This window comes from Temnothorax longispinosus, chromosome 2 (assembly GCF_030848805.1).
Source record: "Temnothorax longispinosus isolate EJ_2023e chromosome 2, Tlon_JGU_v1, whole genome shotgun sequence".
Taxonomy (NCBI): domain Eukaryota; kingdom Metazoa; phylum Arthropoda; class Insecta; order Hymenoptera; family Formicidae; genus Temnothorax; species Temnothorax longispinosus.
In genome coordinates this window covers 22,244,419-22,259,297 of record NC_092359.1, presented here as the reverse complement: position 1 = coordinate 22,259,297, position 14,879 = coordinate 22,244,419, and the positions used below count along the sequence as shown (strand labels likewise).

The 14,879-nt window shown below is 30.3% G+C and overlaps 1 protein-coding gene and 2 long non-coding RNA genes across 6 annotated transcripts in view; 2 read left to right on the top strand and 1 right to left on the bottom strand.

The window, feature by feature from the left end:
* Positions 1-14,879, top strand: part of LOC139808979 (A-type potassium channel modulatory protein KCNIP1) — a 121,987-nt gene that overhangs the window by 64,273 nt on the left and 42,835 nt on the right. The window lies entirely within an intron of this gene.
* The window catches only part of LOC139808982 (uncharacterized), a 54,065-nt gene that overhangs the window by 26,204 nt on the left and 12,982 nt on the right, over positions 1-14,879 (bottom strand). The window contains exon 4 of one of the 4 annotated variants that reach the window (XR_011730997.1): positions 2,310-2,674. The exons of the other annotated variants lie outside the window; for them this stretch is intronic. This is a non-coding gene — a long non-coding RNA (uncharacterized lncRNA). Of the gene's footprint in view, positions 1-2,309; positions 2,675-14,879 lie in introns of those variants that run through there. 4 annotated transcript variants of the gene reach the window in all.
* Positions 1-14,879, top strand: part of LOC139808983 (uncharacterized) — a 54,358-nt gene that overhangs the window by 30,154 nt on the left and 9,325 nt on the right. The gene's annotated exons all lie outside the window — the stretch shown is intronic.

Genomic DNA, 14,879 nt, shown 5'->3' with positions numbered 1-14,879 from the left:
CATGCACAGCAATAATTTGTATCGTCTTTCCTCTTTACCAAAATATGTATACAATGCAAAATTTATTTCGTTGTTATCAATAGAAGTAATAAAATTATTTAGAATTTATCATATTGGATTACGGTAGTAAAATATTTAAGTTAAATTTATGCTTATCTGTTCTTTTTAAATATATGTAAAATATACTGCGTCTATTAATACTTTCTACAAAAAGTTTGGCAAAAATCTTCTTCGAAGAAGATTTAACGTGAAGTGATCATGAATAATTTGATCTGCCGTAGTTAATATACATAGATATATTGAGTTAAATGCTTCTATATATAATGTATGTATATTCAAGTTTCAACTTCGGCTTATTGCTTTAACTTAACTTGCAATTAGTTTGCAAGGCATGCTCTTGCAACAAAAAGTAGTTAACTTCATTTCCTATTCAGACGATGGACAATGCTCTCGCTATTACAATTAAACTACAATACGATAAAAGAAGGAATCCCATTTCCGACTAATTATTTCCTCCAGCATACTTTTGGCTAGTAATTGCGGAACTTTTACATGCAATTAATTAAAATGAGGACATTGTTCAATTTATTAATTAAGTGTTTAAGTAATATTACTGATTATTATTGCAATTATAAATTATCTTAATTAAAGACAGATTGTTGCCATAAAAAGTTATTGCAATGCTTGATTTGCATTCTCTTTTTATTTATACTTTAAAATTTTTTTCGTGTAACACATAATAGACAAATATTACAGTCATAGACAATACAATCTCTGGGGAAAAAATTTTTTAGTATCTTCCTATCAATTCTATATTACAATTAAAAAAAAAAACATAAAAGAAAACACAAAATGCAGATTTTGATTTTTAGATTAATTTAGGTTAGGCATAAATGCCGATCGAAATTTACGGTATGCTAATAATTCACGCGATTAATCCCGTGTTCTATGAATGAGCTCTTAACAAAACAGTTTAATCCGACATTGCGCGTGGGCAAACTGACCTCGGAATCTCGTAGGCCAAACACTTAATAGCGTTTCGCAACCTTCAAAAACAAATACTCGATCGAAATCACATTGCTAACGGTCGATGGACAATGTGCATTGAACCCGAAGAATCGTTTCACGATTCGCACCATGCGAATTTCGCGCATACCCTACCGTGACAATCCAACGATATTACTTCGATCAATAGGACAATTACTGGCGTAATTGTATATCGAGTACACAACGAGTACACTGACCGGTATCAATCGCGACGGAATCGTGCAATACGGAGTTATCTGTTAGTTAGTCGAGATACCGACGCCATTCGACCACACTGGTACATATTGGTTTAGATCCAGCTGTTGCCACATTCCCCAGCAATACATTATCAATGTCCAAGGAATACTATTGACTATTCACACAGCGAAATGCAGCATCGTATATTTTACGCTATATTAGTTCAGATAACTTGAAACTTATGCATCACATATAAAAATTTATTTATTTACTCGCGATATACTGTACTATGACTTGTATTTAATTACCATAACTTCTACGCTAAGATAAGTAAAATTATTTTCATCTTATATATTTATATTGCTAAAAGAACAAAATATTCTACAAACTTATACATTTCCAGTGAGAGATATTTAAAGATTGAAATTTTAAATAACCAGCAAATTATAAAATAATAATTACTTACACTTTCAAATATTTTATGGATAAAATAATTCTTTGCACGAGAGTGCATTTCTAAAAATATTACCGAAACATATGTTTTTGTATGTCCGGCGTACAAAAATGTTTTTGGATCAAATGTCATCATCTCGTCATTTATGTAGAAGTTACCTGATCCATGAGGACGGTAATGGGTTCGAGCAAGATTGCACTTGGCTAATAGCCCCTGGCATATTTCCATAGAATTTAAATTATTCGCGCTAGTTAAGGTATTCTCTATTTCCAGTTTCAACTTATCTCAACCATGAAATCAGGTCGCCTAGGGATAATACTATTGAGGAAAGTCAAAATCGATAAGTACAGAAATACGAAGAACTATCGTTAGTCTTATTATCTCATTGCGCTGCGACATGCAGCATTGCAGGATATTCAAGATAAACAATTTTATATTCGATTATACAAAAAAGTATAATATTTAAACATTTAATTTAATTTTTGAAATAGTATCATAAATCACTTGTAGAAATTATTCCTACGCATCTATAATAAATTAACATTTAATTCTAATATTGGTAATGATAAGCAAATTACTCCTTTTTTTTTACAAAATGCAATATTTATTACATATGTATTTACAAGAAATTTAGAATATATTATTAAAAAAAAAATGTATTTAAATTATGTATAGTCAAATGCATACTAGTAGTGATGATTAAGGATATTTGAAGGTATTAAAATGTTGTTTCAACATTTCTAACGTTCTAAATAACATTTTCTAAGTTAGAAAATAATTGATCCTTGCATCTGCTACCCAAAGAGTGCGATCGCTAGTGGATTGCAAGTGTTAGGATGGAGAGTAATGTATAAGAGGTAAGATGTTCATAACGATGAGCGAGGGTTGAGAGAACCCGCGCCACCTGTTGCCATGGCTACCGTTGGGCGAGCACCGGGATTTGCGTCAGTTCAAACTGCGGTGAAGCAAACGATGCCCTCGTTTAGATCGATTATCCTATTGATCAAAATTCCATGCACATATTGAATTAGCATCAATAATTTATATTGAATTAGCATCAATAATTTATCTAATCACTATTATTACTCTCACAAAAGTGATGTTATATCTGTTCTGCTACATATTTGTAATCTTATCAGAATTTATTGAGCTTCAATGAAAAGCAAATATCGCTTTGATTCTCTTTAATCATCAGCATTAAATTATATCTTTCTATAATCGTATTTTAAATCTATTAAAATATATTTTAAATTAAATTAAGATAATCTATTTGTGCACTGCAAATTAATTCGCGAAATGTCATTCACTCTTAATCATAGTACTTATAATTATATTATATTATTTATAATTTAGAAATTGTTAGTGGTTTAATGGAAGAAATGTTGATTTAAAATATGTCTACTGTTGAGACGAGGAGTTTGATATTTCTGGGATATTCTGCATAGTTTGTACTTCTAAAGTGTATGTATGTGTGTATAGTAAACTTTCGTGCGTAGTATACATGGAACAACAAGTACTAGTGACACAGCTCATGCATCAATAATGTCCGTCGACCGTCGGTTCTAACAATCAACAGAAACGATTAATAACTATACGTCGCGATTAAAATGATGAAGTAACGATTCAAGTGTGGTCACACATACACACACAAACACATGACTGTGAAATGAAGGGCTTTATTACAGGGATTATCCCCTTCATTGTTATCAGCAGTTTCACCTCTTCCTCCCGGATTCGTTCGGATCTAAGTGGTGATATACCTGCCAAGCGATTGCCGAAATTGCGAAAAAAAGAAAGTGACAGCTTGTTCAGTTATATCCCTTCGCGCTTTCCTTCGTTTTTTTACGAAGTCCCCACGATTCGAATTTCATCAGCGTGTGAATAGGCGTAATCCGCGATTCTATTTCGATGCAGGATTGCAATCAGAGCACGATTGACAGAGGCGCACAGTCACTGGCTTAGCTTTACGAGTGGTTTTCTGCAGTTTGTCGGAAAATGAAGGAAAACATTACATTGCATTCAAATCGTGTAAGAAGTAAAATTATATTAAAACATAGAAATTGCAGAAATATTCAAATAAAATTGCAAACACGTTTTATTTGTATGTTGGATAATTTTTATGTTCTGTATTGACTTAGCCTGGATAAATGTTTTCTTTTCTTGACAAATATTTCACTGAAATGCGTTTCTTTCTTCTTTTCAACGCGATAATTTAATTTACTCGGCATTCTAATAACAAAGACGTATGCAACTCTAAGGATTTACAAAATAATGGTGAATTTATTAAAATAAGAGTAAATTATTAAAAGTAAAACTTCTTTACGTAAATAAATTAAAAAAAAAATGTACAATATCGCGATATAAAAAGGAAATTACCAATTAAGAAATTGCATGAAAATTCTGAAGCCTTTGCAAAGTTTGCAAAAAGAGTAGTATAAGCTGCTATTATTTTTGAAAGTTTGTATGAATTTGTGAAGTATCGAAAAAATGAGGAAATAAGCTAAGAATAGCAACCGCGTTAGAAACCTAGTTTCTTCTGATATTCTACTTTAAATTTGATTCAAAGATAATCCTCTTACAATTCAAGTAAAATTAAGAAAATGGTCATTCTCTCGTATTTATGCTTCTTTTTAACTAGCTCCTTAATTGTCTTTCATTCTTATTGTTAGCTTATTTTATTAAGCTCATTATTCAATTCATTTATTAAAGTTAATAATATATATACAACATTTTTACTCCAGTTAGTCCAACCAATGATTATTTTCATGGTATTATAGTTTCTATTCAATTCTATCTGTTAATTAACTTTAGTTAATCCTATTATAACTTGCAAAGCATAATTATTTATTTCTAAATGTATATATTTAGTTATATCTTAAACAGTGTTGTTATTATTACGATTTATTGTGTGTTTTTACGATGCTGAAATGTTATGGTCTTTTAAGTTTTATTTATCTTTTTACATAAATTTTTCTGTCTTGAATTCTTGGTTTGATATAAAACCTAAATAATACTGTTACGGTTACCGCATACATATGTATGCGGATTTTACATATTTCATGTTGACTCTAGATTTACATCTCTTGCAATCGTCTGCGAGAACCTTTGCAAATTAATGTTATTTAGATATCTTATAAAGTGTTAAATGCTATTTCTAAAAAATATTCACGAGAATTGATTTTACAAACAATTAATAAATAAAAAAGCTAATAAATAAACAGCTAATAAATAAAAAACTGCAGAATATAATCTTAATATAGCAATAAAATTAATGTAAATTATTATAGTAAACAATTCACATCATATATATATTGCGATATTCATGATGAATTATTTCTTCCAAGTTCGTGATAACAAGTTTGTTCTTCTTCCTGTTTATTCTATTTCATAATTAAGTATCAAATTTTATGATAGCATAATATGATCTACACACAACTGTAAACAAGTTAAGCGCTTGTATTATTTTACTGCGAGTGGATACACTAAGCTTTATGAGAACATAATATATCGCTCCCTACAAGGCATACGGTACAGTGAAGGTGTGAAGGTTATAGCTATGAATAAGTCGAGTACTTGTATTACACTTTCATAATGATGAGAAACACGTGCACGTACCATATAGTCAACTGTGCTCGCGATATTTTTTTATGCATTTATGAGTATACATATATATATGAGCTATATAATTGTTATTTCCTTGATTCAAAGCTATGTATATCGATCATCATAACAGTTTTGACTGATATTATTTTTATAATAAAATTTGTCAAAAAATACATCGTGAAGATTTCGACAAAATTTGACTAACTTGTTGTTTCTAGTGCTTTGATTTATTTGTTTCTACTTTAAACTTGTTGTAGAAAAGAAGCATGCTCTATTTTACATTTCATGTAAAGTGTCTCTCAGATATGCGAAACAAGATATGCGCAATCTAAAATAAAAATACATCTATTATTTTCTTGAAAACTTGTTCGGATTATTTCTTCATATCGCGTATATATATATTCTTGAAGATAAATTTCACAGTTTCTTGTGATAACATCTATTTCTCTTGTTTGTGTGTTCTCGTTCAGACTCGAGAAGAGATAGTTGAGAAGAAGATACCGCGCAAACTCGAAACAAAGATTTCTTTAGTCGACGTGATAACGCCTCAGCATAAATTTCTCTTGCATATCGAGCGCAAGAAAATATATCTTTTTTTCCACTTGGATGCACACTTACGTCTTCTGTATGTCACGGATCGGTGAGGCACATCTAAAATGCATTGTAGGATCTGTTGGCAAAATTTACGCGGAAATTTAGGTAAATGCATATTCTCTCTTGTGGATGGTACCTTTGACCCGAATCGATGGTGGTAACACGCTTTTATGCGCGCCTTTATAGGAAATCCGTGCCATGCGTTCCATATCCGAAAGCGCATAATGCGGCTGCAATTGCATATCAATTTGTAACAGTGATCCTCTGCCTATAACGTAACGACGTTTCAAGAATAATATATCCATAATAATTGTAGTTGTCAAGCAAAATACAAATAAAATTTTCATTGCTTATGACGGAATATATTAGTTTATGAAAACTTAAAGACTGCTATATTTCTATGAATTTTTTATTTTTGCTACAAATATTTTAACAGAGAATAAATGTAAATATAACTAAATATTGAAAAATTATTTACTTAAAGAAGCGTTATAACAAGAAAAGATATCAAGAGATTAAATTTTGTAGAAAGATGAACGTTTTTGAAGAATTAGTTAGTTAATCATTGAGAAGCATTGACAGCATTGATTTATAATAAATTAAAAATATATATGCATGCAAGATATAGAAAAATATATATGCTGGTATCACATTGCACATCTATAGATTACATTCCACAAGAAGTGACCACTTTCTTTTTACTGCCTTGCCTTATAGCTGTGCTTACGAAAAGGGTATTTCCACGAGAAATTTCTTCGGTTCAAGATGCTTGTATTTTCTCTTTGTATGAGATCTACTCGTACACGAGCATTATCGGGAAGTTCCAATTGATCCGCGCGCAAGTGGCGCGTCCGGCTGTTTTAGTCGCGAAATAAAATAGAGCAGAGATAACCAGAAAGAACGGAAAGGATGCCAAAGTGGAGCGATGGCTATTTTCCGATGGCAATCGAACGTTCTAAAGTATAAACGTTCTTTTTTTCATAGGTCGATTGGTGAGAATTGTATATGCGAGATATAGATAAAAAGATAAAGTGATCTTAAGCTTGAAAATATATTCGTGTTCTTCGTCGAATATTGTCCATATTGCTTTTAAGAGATCGCAATTTTAATCGTTTGCGTAATGTTGAATTACATTGCTTATATAAATCAGGATACACATGTCGGACTTATGACAAATATTGTTTAGCAAGAATACATGATATCGTTTACTCAATTATTCATAGAAATATTGGCATTTCAGAAATATTGGCATTTGTCTATACATCTTATAGATTTAACGTCTTAAGATGATAAGATTGAAGGTCTTCTTCGTTGAAAACGGATCATTGTTTATTCCCCGATGTAAAGGTTCAAAGTTTATATCAGCCTTGACAGAAAGGGATCAAGCAGTACCGGGAACAAGGTCTTTACTTAATCTGGCTTGTGAAAGAGGAACAGGGATACAGTATTTTCCTATAAATAATATAAGTAGCAGGATAAAAGAAATTGGTTATCTATTTAAAGAACTGCAATAATGCAGTGTCGCAATATATGCATTTGAAGAATGATGTAATGTAGTATACATTATATGATACATAATTGTGTAAAGTAATATGTAGGTACTATGTGCGTTGCAAGTATATAGTGATACAAGAAGATATATTGAATTTCTCTCTCTGAATTTATTTCTTATTATTTTACTAGTCTTTTTGCAAACATAAATTTACCATATAATAGATATCGAATTAGTTTTATATTCTTTTTATGGAAGACACTAATTTAAACCATTGGCAGAACTTAAATCGTTTATTTCTTTCGACTGTTTGTCTACTGGACGCCACCCTCGACGCAGGAATTTTCATTTTCTTTCTCATCCTTTCAATGAACCTTTCCATAAATATATGATCAAAGCACGCCCGTTTTTTCTAATGGTTAGATACTGTGAGGATTGCTTTTAGCGCAAATCGAATTTAATAGTTTTCTAATGAACGAAATGATGTGGAAAAAATATATCACATATACGTATCGAGTAAAAAAAGTAATTATAATTAAATCTTTCTTTCTCTCTCTCTCTCTCTCTCGCATCCGTGTTTATTAGATTACTTTAGGGTATATTTTATCTATATATAACATGTACTTCTTGCTGACTCATTTATAATATCTCCTCTTTTTCTCCGACGTCCCTCCCGTTAATGAGATTCTTCCAAAGTGGTAAATGAAACTCGACTATAATCATGTATTCACAGATAATGTTTGCTCTATGCAAATTGAAGAGGGAAAATACAAACCCCCTAGGGAATGAGGCAACTGTAATATACTGTGAGTTGCTCTCTTATAGCATATCTAGCATTAATTAAATGAATATTAATTATTGCATATTGTCGACCTCAAAGGACTTATATTCTCTAATATTTTGCATGACATGTGAATTATTTTTTGTAATATTTATTTATATTGATTTTTCTGTATTTTGCAATTGCAATACATATTTTGCTGTAACGTATAATTAATATTCAACAATCTTATTTAAATTATGCTATTTTTTTAAGTTATTATATAAAGTTATTTAGTTTTTATAAAAACGTAATTTGTTTTCTTGTAATTAAGAAGTAATAATTATCTCAACAATTATTTTCAATTCTTTTGACATTAATTTACATATATGTATAAAGAACTTTTTTACTTTACCTAAGAAAATAACATATGTTAAAACACTAAATTTATTGTAATATATCATACAATAAATGAGAAATTATCTTTCAACCATAATATAATGAAGAAGACTTGCAAATTACTACATGTCTATGAAGAAACTAATTCCACGTAGCGACTTATTATTCTTGATCGAAAATGAGTGCTACAAAATGGCACACGGCCAACAGATGATGTATGGTTATTATGCAAAAAACGTAATTATCATAGAATCTCAGATTCTACGCCTTCATTTTGTATAGAGCCACTGGCAGTGTAAATCTCTCACCACATGAATATTTAATTAACATTAATTAGACAAGCTAAAATATTACCCATAGGTACTTCGCGAGATTTAGAAAATATTATAAATATTAATTTAAAAATTATTTTTATTTGTTAAAATCTCTCCAGTATATATTCATTGAAACAGTCTGAAACATGTATGAGAGAAACTAACAATTGCAGTCACGTCTTTCACGAAAGGAAAACCTCGACTGTCAATGCATCAACAAGGAATGTCCACTTTGCAAGCCGAGCCCAACTTTGCAAAGCACACAGCTGGCAGCTTTCCAATTGGTTTGACCTATATCCATTTTAAATAACAGCGAACGAAAAGCTTTATGCTTTACGAACTGTGATTTTCTTGCGGTTGACGGTTTTCTCCGTATATCTAACTGGGTATAGATTGCTTTATAATTGAAGTGTTATATTAAAATGTGCTTGAGTAAATCTATGTGAAAGTGTATTTGTTGAAATGAGATGAAACGTTAGTAAGTAATGTGAAATTAATATGCGTACAAGACGATAAAGTATTTTTTAAGACAAGGAATGAATTAGTGTAGAAAGTTGCATTATAGCTGTTTCATATTTAGAAAAATATTTAAAAAAAAAGCACATTGTTATTCTCAGAAAATATTCCGTTTACAAAATACGTTTTTAATTTTCTTAAATACTGCGTAATTAATTTTATTTATAACGGTTATTTAATCTTTGGATTATTAAATTTAATAATTTATTGTGAATGCAAAATATGCATTAACAATATTATAATTATCGATATGTAATTATTTTACTGTTACATTATCTTGTTTTATTAATATGGATCACGTACAGATTTACATAAATTATAAAATTAATAAATGATCTGAGAGGTGTATGCGCATTGATAGTCTTCTTTTGTTGCTACTTTAAATAAAATAATAATGTATAATATGTGCTTTTATCTAATTAACATTCTACATATTATTTTCTATTAGTAACAATAAAATTAGATTTATACATATGATGTATATTATCTAATTAGATCCTATGAAATATAAGAATTATTTAGGAATTTAATTTTATTGTGGTCAAATTTTTCATTGTCAAGAAGATTATGCATGGTTAAAAATGTCGTATACAGTAGAAAAATCAAGGTAGATAAAATCAAAAATAAGCTGTAAGTTGTAATATTAAATTCAATGTGTAGATTATTGCAGTCCTAAAGGACCCCGCAACGGTCATGGGGGGTTTTGGCTCCCAGTCAAATTTAACAATAATGTAGAATAATTTAGTTCATAAAATGCTGATGAAAAGTGTCTATAGGCAAAAAGCCCAAAAATGGACAGTTTCCGAGATATAAGTCATTAAAGAGTGGAAAAATGAGAGTTTCAGGTTTCAGCTAATGGCAGTTTGCAACAGGCTGAATGCCATGCTTTCACTAAAACATTTACTTGATTGCTGAATGAATTATACTTATGCACAGTATGCGTGTTCACATAGTCAAGTCAATGATCAAACCATACATAATATAATGTCATTGCATCGAATGACATGTATGCAACATATACCGGGTGTCTGAGATCACCCGCCCACCCCTTTTCTTTCAAAAACTAAGCATTTTAGAGAAAAACGTTTTGAACACGCATACTGTGCATAAGTATAATTCATTCAGCAATCAAGTAAATGTTTTAGTGAAAGCATGGCATTCAGCCTGTTGCAAACTGCCATTAGCTGAAACCTGAAACTCTCATTTTTCCACTCTTTAATGACTTATATCTCGGAAACTGTCCATTTTTGGGCTTTTTGCCTATAGACACTTTTCATCAGCATTTTATGAACTAAATTATCCTACATTATTGTTAAATTTGACTGGGAGCCAAAACCCCCCATGACCGTTGTGCGGGGTCCTTTTCTCTGCGTTACATAACATAGGTTATATCCATGCTTCGCGCATGGATTCATAAAAAGTGCTGTTCCATTTCCATTAGAGGATTCTTCCACTGTTTTCCAAACATAGCATTTTCCTCGCGCTTATTGCATTCATCGTCAGAATTGCATTCCGGATGCACACGAGAATGCGTCCTGCAGGACCCGTGGACTATTGGATAACATGAGAGGCCACGACTGCCTGCCATTAGCTTTAACGTGTTCGCCAGTATAAATTTGCACATGCACGGTTGCATAATAAAGTTCCGCAACGATGGTGAAGAAACATAATGACAAAAAAATTCCATAATATAATATACATGATACAATGTGATATTGTTTAATATTTATGTGTTGCACAGATAAATGTCGTCACTTTGAGAGAACATTAAAGAATAATATACGGCAAATATTCTGTCTAAAAAAATATACCGCAAGAAATACATTATATTTTGAAAACTTTACTTTACATAGTATCTATGCATATTAATGTAAGCAGATATTAATCATGTATTGTTAGAATTATATCAAATTGGAAATTTTACTAAACTGTAATTTTTTTTACTCATTATAACATTTTTATGTTAACTCATGATTTCGATAGCTTTGAATACAAATGTAAAATTATAATATATAAACATATACGATTAAAAAGCCATCTTCTACGATAATATAGTTCCGTTTATATGCATAAATTTTGTATACGTATGTTCCAAATATGAAAATATATACAATTTTATTTTGACGGATATTTTGGATGGATGGATATTTTGAATTATAATATAAATAATGATGAAAATTTCTTTGCTCCTTGAGTGAGTTTTACAACCTGATTGAGTTTTGCAATACTTGCATTTCAACGAAATCGCAATCGGATTTATAATGAAATTGTGCAAAGCGATTATATCGATTCGACGGAATGACTACGAAAATTTCAGCGCGATAGGACGTTAGCTGTCTCACGGGTACCGCATTGCATTTTACAAAAGAATGTAATTCTACGTTATCGTAGTACGTGGTGGAATGAACAAATGGAAAAGAACGAACAATTTCTAGAGATCTATTTTATTATATTGACTTCCTTCCGAATCTCATTTCACAGTTTCCATTTTTTGCATTAATAACGGATTTATTAAAATAAGATTGATTGCTATAGTCGAAAAATAATTGAATGTAATACAAATGAGATATAAATTATATAATAAAGTCGAAGAAATCGTAAGAAATAAAATTTTTTATTTCTAGTTAATCGCATTTTAAGAATTTTCAGGAAATAGTATGCATAAAATTAAAGTTTGCATCTTTACATTATAAAACAAATTAACGGTAAGAGTTTTTATTAAGTTATGTCATAAAAGTTAATTAAAAGTAAACCTATCTCTTAATAATGTACTAATATCTATCTCGTAACTTCGACAATACCTTACTAAATTAAGCAATTAATTTGAATCAGAGAGACCTTCATAACTATATAATGCTAGTAATTTATTTATCCAGGAATAATCTATTTGTTGGCACACATTAAATATATATAAAAACAACGACTTAATCTTAACAATAAAACGAATTTAAATGATAATGTACGTATAATAAGAGATATTGCTTTGTTAAGACATTATGGTGCATATAATTTAATATTATTATTATGACGTTACTAATGCATAATATTATTAATAATTAATGAGTTAAAGAAGGTATAAAGGTTAAAAGAAAGTATAATTTTTCTGTAATTATGAATACTAATAGCTGCTCGTCTGTGTTAGTGATACCTAATCCCATTATCGCTTCATGGACCATTATTCCATGAACCGTGATATCTTAGTTACCTAGTTTTCATAGTTGCAATCAGATATAATCCCGTAACATTGCGTAAGTGTTTAGAAACGGTTCTACCTGTTGCGACGGCTTTGTAAAATCTACGATAAAATGGAAAGGATTCCAGTTCGCTAAAGCTTTTGCCATATTTCAAGTTGTTATTTAATATGCATACGTTATTTAAACTATTTAAATAACCATTTAAATGCATAATCCATCTTTTATATCAAACTCGTTTGTGAATCTGTGATTATGATTATTATCTGTCAGTGCCAACCAAATCTCAAATCGTTGTCCTAATGATAAATTTTCGGATGTAATATTATTAATTAATTTATACTGAATTGTATAGATATGTTTGGAGCTTTCTTTTATAAAACAATTTTTTTGTATTTTATAAAATATATTTTTTAATACATTGTAAATCTAATGTTTAGTTTGATAGTATCAATTTATCTTGTCATATTTATTTTATGTTCACGTAAAATGCGTTTAATATTGCGATATTTTCATAAGAATTGCATATTGAATTAAATTATGTAGATAAAGTGTGTAGCCGCGAAAACGCATTTCAACTGATAGCCATTATTGTTCGCAATGTATTATTCTTGCCTTATTATAAATTATAAACAATTTACAAATACAGATTATAATTATATCATAAATGTTCTCTTTTATCACTAATATTTTGCAATTATATGTAATTATTTATTATTATTTACAAGTTTACTGTCATGTGATAAAATATGATTTTCTTTATTATTTTCAATTTTTTCTCTTAAAAAAAATAAATAAGAGCAAGAAACAATAATGAATATGTTATATTATAATAATTCCTGTAAAGTAAGACTGCGACAATTGCAGCAAGAGATATTTGCATTCCATATTTATTGCTTCACCTACTAGACACTTTGGTAAATGTAGTAATTTCTTGGAACGTTAAGCGCGTTCCCCCAGCTGTTATTCATCATCTAGAGTGGTTATTCGGCCAATTACATTTACTGTGAATGTATTTGTGTAATTTCTCGTTTACGCCTTGCTCACTGTACCTATATATGTTCATGTGATTCACTTTCTATGCTTCAATAAAGCTACTAAAATTTGAATCGATGATATTTGCACCAACATACATATAATATCATCTGTTTCTAATAATAAGCAAGATAGCACACTTATATTTATATTATGCTTTTCTACTTTATATATTGAAATATTTTATGCTTATTTTGCTTCATATTGTTTATATGAAGTATGAAGTATGTAAGAAACAATTAGCATACTAAACAATTAGCATCGTTACATAAAAATTAAAATTATTACTATTAACAATTATACATATAAAGATTCGAGTAAATATCAATATTTCAGTAACATTACATTATTTAAGGAAAACAAGAAAGATGTTTAAAATAATATTGCAAACAATATTATTTAATGCACGGGTCAGGTTAAATTGTATTTGTGTAATTACACGTTCCATATTACAGCCATGTTATAGCGATAAAATTGCCGAAGGGAAAACTGCTCTTATCTTTGTCGCGATTGTGGAATGGAGACGTCTGGCAAGCGTCAAGCGTGACTGGTCGTTAACAGGATGACCGTATTTCCTGCTGGAGAAGAGATCGATCGAGGCGAGAATCGAAATTGCGATGGCCTAGAGAATAATCGAGGGCGAAGACTCGAATGGTAGAACCACGTAATGGCGGTGAGCCGGCCAATATTGAGTTATGCTAGACCAGGATTGGCACCGAATACTAGATCGAGCGATATTACGTATTTAGGTATTGCGGATGAACAGCCGCAAGCTGACAGTGCATGATCCCCGCGTCAAATTCTATAAATGGTGAACACGTTCATGCTACTCTCGGCAAGATTTATGAATTTCCTCACACATGGGGAACGTCAGTTCTCCCGTGTATGCAACGCATTTTTATCACAGACGATAGAAAAGCTTCCTGCTTTTATATTAAAAACTTGAATATAATGTATAATGTGTACCTATATGTAATAAACTCTGCTGTTAAAAATTGATAGTTTCCTCCATGGAAAGGCATTTTAGTTTAATACAACTGATGGAAAATTGTAGAGAAATAAATTTAATATTCTCGGTTCGTCCGCGGTCGATTTCTGTGTTGAAACCCTTCAATAAAGCCTTCCGTACATGGGAAACCACAACGCTGAACGCTGATGTAAACAGGCAATCTCAATTATCACGATAAAACGGTATTATCACCAAAGATCATATTTATTCATGTACGAATCACACTTTAACTACAATAACGCTTTTAATTAAGCCTATTTATTTCATAATTATATAACATATACAATA